The following is a 7455-nucleotide window of genomic DNA, read 5'->3' on the forward strand; positions in this document are numbered from 1 at the left end:
AGCTACAGAATATTTTTAATAAGTTATTTTCCAGTCTAAACTAGGTAGGGCTGGTTTCTCTTCCTTTCAGTGAAGAACTCTGATTTATAGATGGAGCATCACTGGGATCACCACAGGAATACCAAGAAGTCCCAAACTGGGAGGGCCGCATCCAGGTATCTCATGAGAATAGGAGGCAAGGTAGAAATAAGTGTCATAGCTTTATATTTCTATCATAACTCTATATTTCTATATATTTTTCTTGGGCCTTTTATATGACAAGCATTAATTAACTTTCTAATTTTAAAAACTAATGGACTTTCTTGGTGACTCAGAGGAAAAGAGTCCACCAGCCAATGCAGGGGATATAGGTTTGATCCCTGGTCCAAGAAGATTCCACATACCTCAGAGCAACTAAGTCCATGTGCCACAACTACTGAGCCTGTGCTCTGGAGCCCGGGAACCGCGACTACTGAAGCCTGTGTGCTCCAGAGCCCACGCTCCTCAGCAAGAGCAGCCACTGCACTGAGAAGCCCGTGCACTGCAACTAGAGAGTAGCCTCTGCTTGCCACAACTAGAGAAAGCCAGGGTGCAGCAACACAAACCCAGCCAAAAATAATTAAAAATATATATATATATTAGTTAATACAGGTCAAAAAATAAAAAGAAGGAAGCAAAGGAGGGAGGGATGACCTGGATTTCAGCTATGAGGAAGCACCGGGAGAAGGACAACCCTGGAGTGGGGGGGCAAGGCCAAGGGTAGGTTCTGAGGGTCACTACAGGACAACCAAGGTCCCTTAAGCCAGGGAAGTAGGGGGACAGGTGGGAAAAATCAAAAGCATAGTGATACGACAAGGTTTCTCCTCCAGGGAGAACAGGAATCCATCAGGGCAAGTGGAAGAGGGTGGGGTAGAAAGAGGGAAAGAACTTTCTGACCACGAGTTAGGACCACATGGGTGGCAGAGGATGGGGAGGGGGAAGTGGGGAGGGAAGCACGACCTCTGAGGGGTAAGGGAGAATGAATGAGTCGTAAGGATTCCTAAGGATATTTTTACCTGAACAGGTGGTCTAGTTACCAGCCCGAGAAGCGAGTAGGAAGAGGCATTAGGCCAAGTGAACTGTCTGCAGATGGGTTAAAGTTGGTCAGGGGCAATCTTGCAGGAAGGTGGGTGGCAGGAGGGAGAGAAGGAGCCTTCCTGGGCTGATGAGAGGAGGGCAATGTGGGAGCTGGTTTAGCACAAGCTGGCAGAAGTCCTCCCCTACCCGCTCACCCCACTCCTGGCTGCCACCCTCTCAAGCTTGCTGACTCAGCTTACTCTAGTGGCAGCTGTGACACGTGATGGAGTCTGACCGATGACACACACACCAGCCTCCTAAGAGCAGTCTCTGGCCCCTATCCCTCCCTGATGCACCTTCATTTATTGCCGCAGCTTCAGAGCTTTGTGACCAGCCCTCCCTCCATCTCCCTGAAGGTAGATACAAAACTCCGTGTTCAGTTGGTATTTTTCTAGAGAGCAGAGCACTAGCTTTCTACAGACTCAGTAGGAGTTAGGGTTGTGGCTGAAAGCTGAGGTTGGCTTTCTCTGGCATCTAGGGTAAAGCCAGGTCTCTGTACCACCCACCCTGCACTTCCCTGTTCTGGATCACTAACTCACAACAGATTCAGTCATGACCCAGCTCTGCCTGGAACCCTTGCCCGACCCTCCCCCACCCTCTGACCCCTTGAATGGAGACAAAGGCTTCCTGTTGCCTTGTAAGATCAGCCCTACCTACCTCTCCAGCCCCACCTACCTCTCCAGTCCCAGCCTTTCCATTTCCCCACATGCATGCACTTTCACTCACCTTCTGTTTGTGGTTCCACCATGACTGGGCCCCAGGTGGCCTCAGCTGCAACCTGTTGACTTAAGGAAATTTCATTTGGAAGAAATTTAGATCTTCATTGTCCTTACGGAATATGGCAAAGAGGGAGGGCACTCGAGGGACCTCCCTGACTGTCCAGTGATTAAGACTCTGAGCTTCCACTGCAAGGGGGCATGCGGTCCATCCCTGGTCAGGGAACTAAGATCCCACGTGCTGCACAGTGCAGGGTGGGGTGTGGGGAGAAGAGAGGACACTCTTAAATGCAGTTTAATAAAGCAAAAAAGGAAGAGGGACCTCCCTGGTGGTCCAGTGGCTAAGACTCTGCACTCCCAATGCAGGGGGCCCGAGTCTGGTCCCTGGTCAGGGAACTAGATCCCACATGCCACAACTAAGACGCGGCACAGCCAAATAAATAAATAAATATTTAAAGAAAGAAAAAAGGACTTTCTTATGTGTATGTTCTACTTCAAGAATTGTTACCCCCCTCTCCCCCGAATCCACTCTCATTGTCTCTGCAACTGGCAACCTTCACAGATGTTGTGATTACCTTGTCCCTCTGCCCAGACTCCAGCCTTCTCCCTCCTCAACTCTTCATCATGCAGATCACAGAGCTCCTTTAGCTGTCCTTAAATTTGATGCATTAACCCACTGCCCAGATTCTGCCTGTGAGAGAGCCCAGCAGGCGTCCCAGTAGCAGGAGGCCTGGATAAGGTGGGGGCAGGGAGGCTTCCCTGGTGGCTCAGACAGGAAAGAATCTGCCTGCAACCCAGGAAACCTGGGTTCCATCCCTGGGTCAGGAAGATCCTCAGGAGAAGGGGATGTCTACCCACTCCAGTACTCTTGCCTAGAGAATTCCAAGGACAGAGGAGCCTGGCAGGCTACAATCCATGGGGTCGCAAAGAGTTGGACATGACTGAGCGCCTAAGATGCACTTTCACACACAGGGTGGCAGCCAACACGTGTAATGGTACCTGGCTTGGTTCATCCCTTTCTAGTCTCAAACAGGCTCCTTACTTGGGGTTTGTGCAGGAACGACTCCCGCCCCTTGCCTCCCTCTTCCTTCAGGCCACAGATTCTGTGACTCTCAGAAGGGGTCCCAGACCAGGGTACTGTGTCCCACACACACATTCTTGGGGCTCCCACTGTAATCAAATCTGTACGTTTCAGGGCTAGACTGTGAACTCCCACTCAACTATAAGAGCTCTACATGGGTAGCAACTGTGTCTGTCCGGTTCATTACCGAATGCCAAGTGCCTGGCCCACAGCTTGGCACATACCAGGCTCTCAAAAACATTTGCTGTAGCTGCACATTCAAATGTTACTCACTCTTCACTGCCTGCTCAAAGCCCCGCCCCTCCCTGCAGACAGCCTCCATCTCTTCCCTGAAAGGCCCACGGCTTGCTCCTTTCCTGTCACGGGACGCCGACCACAGGCCTAGGCTCAGCGCAGTGTCCAGCAGCCCTTTCCCTGTTTACGTGGATGCAGAGTCGCTCAGTCATGTCCGAGTCTCTGTGACCCTACAGACTACAGCCCACCAGGTTCCTCTGTCCATGGGATTCTCCAGGCAAGAATACTGGAGTGGGTTGCCATTTCCTTCTCCATTCTCTGTATATCTGCTTCTTTAAATGCAAATGGTTACCAACAACACTTCTTTGGGTACCTTTGACCCTGCCATCACCCTACTAGGTCCTTTCCTCTATTTACCTTAATAAGTGGAGGCCGGGCATCTATTTCTACCCCCACTTTCCCTACACTCCACCCCTCTCATTCCCCAACCCCACCCACACCCCCTCCTTGGCCAGATATAGAAAGGCCCTACTTAAGCTTCCTACTTCAGCTCCTATCTGGAGAGCCAGGCATCTCCTGTTGGCATTGCTCCCTTGTTCTTTCCGCCCATGACTGATGAGCCAGAAAGAGTATGGAAAACCGACCTGGCCTTCAATCTCGCCCTCAGGAGAGACCTGGAGCTGCCACTCACGGATGTGTCTCCCGTCACACATCCTTCCTTGATGGGTGTGGAGATCCCTGAGATCACTCTCCCCACCTTTACCAACGGAAAAGCTGAGACTAGAGCGGAGATGAACGCTGGGCCTTGGGCCAAAGCCATCTGATTGTGTACACAAGACCAAAGCTCTCAGGGCCCTCTACCCTGTCCCGGCCTGCCGTAGGGACCTGAGCAGTTGTTCCACGGCAAAGGACGACCCCTGGTGGTGATAAGAGGCATGGCGGGCTGTTCCTCACCCCCTAGACTGGCTGACAGAGGAAAAGGAGAGGCCAGAAGGACCACAGACTTGGTCTTCAACCAACTGTTGTTGTAGGACTTTGCTTTGAAAAATCAACAGAAATTTTTGAAGTCCTATACAAATGCAAGATTAAATATATACATATATATATGCACATACATACAAACAGTATTCAAAACCTTAGAGATAAATTCAACTATAATTCCACTATAAGTGGAAGATATTACTAAAATAATGAATTTGTTTTGTTTCTTAAATATTCACTTATTTATTTGGCTGCACCAAATCTTAGTTACGGCATGTGGGCTCTAGTTTCCCACCAGGGATCAAACCTGGGCCCCCTGCAATGAGAGTGCAGTCTCAGCTACTGGACCCCTAGGGAAGTCCCTGTTTATGGTTTTCAAATGCTAGTTTAAACATACATTTATTGAAACATACTTTTATTTCTGTTTATGGTTTTCAAATGCTAGTTTAAACATACATTTATTGAAACATACTTTTATTCCTGTTTATGGTTTTCAAATGCTAGTTTAAACATACATTTATTGAAACATACTTTTATTCGTGTGCCGAGGATATCTCTGCCAAAATGGGAATCTTGCTGGTGCACCCAGATGTGTAACCAGGACAGGTGAAAGTACTTTCATGTACAGAATGTGTATGTTTCTGAGTTGCTCCCAAGGCCCTGAAACCCAACTTTTTCTTTTAATTTTTATTTATTTTTGGCTGCACTAGGTTTTTGTTGCTGCATGTGGGCTTTCTCTGGTTGCTGAGAGCAGAGGCTATTCTCTGTTTGCTGTGTTCAGGCTTCCCCCTGCAGTGGCTTCTCTTGTTGCAAAGCATGAGCTTTATGGTATGGGGGTTTCTGTAGTTGTGGCTCACAGGCTCAGCTGTCCCACAGCATGTGGAATCTTCCTGGATCAGGGATTGAACCCGTGTTCCCTGGACACCAGCAATCGAACACATCTCAACCACTGGACCACCAGGGAAGCCCAAAAGAACCCAGCTTTTGGGGCACCTTATCCTTAGATATATTTCCTGTAATGACTTAATAATACTGCCCTGTGATTTTAACTGTACCCTGCCGGCTGGATCTTCAGGAAGCAGGGTTAGGTGTTAAGTGGCTTTGGCATATCCCTGGCAAGTCACACAGGCTCTTACTGATTCAAGAGTGGTGCTAAGTCTTGGAATGCAGGAGAGAATGGGCTCTTATAGAGTGCCAAGGACTGTCTCCAAGTTTCTATGGCACCTATCTGGTGTCCCCCATCGGGGGCAGAGGGGCTACTCAACAAAAGATCGGTTGTCTTGTTATTGAGGCTAGGTTTGGTTGCTCGCTGATGGAAGCCAATTATTAGAGAGGCAAGCTTCCCAGGTGGCGCTAGTGGTAAAGAACGCATCTTCCAAAGCAAGAGACAAGATTCCTGAGTCGGGAAGATCCCCTGGAGGAGGCAATGGCAACCCACTCCAGTATTCTTGCCTGGAGAATCCCATGGACAGAGGAGCCTGGTGGGCTACAGTCCATGGGTTCGTAAAGAGTCAACTGAAGTGACTTAACACGAACAAGCAGTACGAAGAGTCAGTAGAAAGGAAAAGTGAGTGATCTGGGGAGAAGGTGGACTCGTGTCTAGAGACCAACTCCAAAGACTCTGCTTAGCCATGAAGTTTTTTTATAAATTTTAAATTTATTTATTTTTAATTGAAGGATTAATCTGCTTTACAGTCGGTTTTTGCCAAACATCCACATGACAGTTTTTAAAGGGAGACCTGTGGGGGAAGAATCTCAGTGAATCATCTAGGCAGGACGTTGGGTTCTCTATCATTCTCCATTGTGTACAGACTGGTTGACTCTATCTTCAGATGTTATCTTGCCTGCATGATCTGCCTGCAGGATTGCTAAGGGGGCTTTTGGGGGTAAAGAGCTTAGTCATTTTTAAACTGCTTAATTATTTAATCTTCTTTTATCTAGGAAAAGACTCAACAGGTTAGAGCATAAGTCAGGAGTTAGTTTCAGTTGCTCAGAGAGCTCATTCCTATAACTAGGCTCTTAAAAGTTTAGAGGGTGGGCTTCCCTAGTGACTCAGACGGTAAAGAATCAATGCAGGAGACCTGAGTTCGATCCCTGGGCCGGAAAAATTCCCTAGAGCAGAGAATGGCTATCCACTCCAGTATTCTTGCCTGGAGAATTTCACGGACAAAGGAGCCTGGCGGACTACAATCCATGGGGTCACAAAGAGTCAGACACGACTGAGCGACTAACACTCTCACAAGGTTAGAGGGTAATAGAAATGGGCAAACAGAAAAGGGGCTAGAGACTTCCCTGATGGTACAGTGATTAAGAATCCACCTGCCAATGCAGGGGACATGAGTTCAATCCCTGGACTGGGAAGATTCCACATGCCTCAAAGCAATGGAGCCCGTGAGCTACAACTAGTAAGTCTGTGTTCTAGAGTCCTCCAGCCACAACTAGTGAGCCCAAGTGCTGCAGCTGCTGAAGCCCGTGAGCCTAGAGCCTTGACTCCTCCACAAGAGAAGCCATCGCAATAGGGAACCACCACACTGCAAGGAAGAGTAGCCCCCCACTTGCCAAAATTAAAGCCTGTGCAAAGCAATAAAGACCCAGTTCCGTTCAGGCGCTCAGTCGTGGCCCACTCTTTTCGACCCCATGAATCGCAGCACGCCAGGCCTCCTGTCCATCACCAGCTCCCGGAGTCTACTCAAATTCATGTCCATCGAGTCAGTGATGCCATCCAGCCATCTCATCCTCTGTCGTCCCCTTCTCCTCCTGCCTCCAATCCCTCCCAGCATCAGGGTCTTTTCCAATGAGTCAACTCTTCGTATGAGGTGGCCAAAGTACTGGAGTTTCAGCTTTAGCATCATTCCTTCCAAAGAAATCCCAAGGTTGATCCCCTTCAGAATGGACTGGTTGGACCTCCTTGCCCCAGTGCAGCCATAAATAAATAAATGAAAAAAGGGACAAAAATGCTACTTTGTCTTAACAGAAATAGTTGGAAACAAAATATCTAAGAACTTCCAGCAGCAATGGCATGCTTAGAGACCACCCCACAGTTAATATGACCCCTACTCCAGTTACCAAAAGGAACCTGGGCATTTTGCTTTCAATATCCTCTCTGGAGTTGTTTCTAACTGTTCCAAGATTAAATGGAACACTTATAGAAAGCAGCTAGTCTTCACCTAACTACAGAAGAATAAAATCTCATTGTGATATTACAGGATCATGGTTATATTTTTGTGTGTGTGTGTGTGTGTTAGTCGCTCAGTCTTGTTCAACTGATTGTGACCCCATGGGCTGTGTAGCCCACCAGGCTCCTCTGTCCATGGGATTCTCCAGGCAAGAATACTAGAGAGGGTTGCC

This window comes from Oryx dammah, unplaced genomic scaffold (genome assembly GCF_014754425.2).
Source record: "Oryx dammah isolate SB20612 unplaced genomic scaffold, SCBI_Odam_1.1 HiC_scaffold_25, whole genome shotgun sequence".
NCBI classification, from domain to species: domain Eukaryota; kingdom Metazoa; phylum Chordata; class Mammalia; order Artiodactyla; family Bovidae; genus Oryx; species Oryx dammah.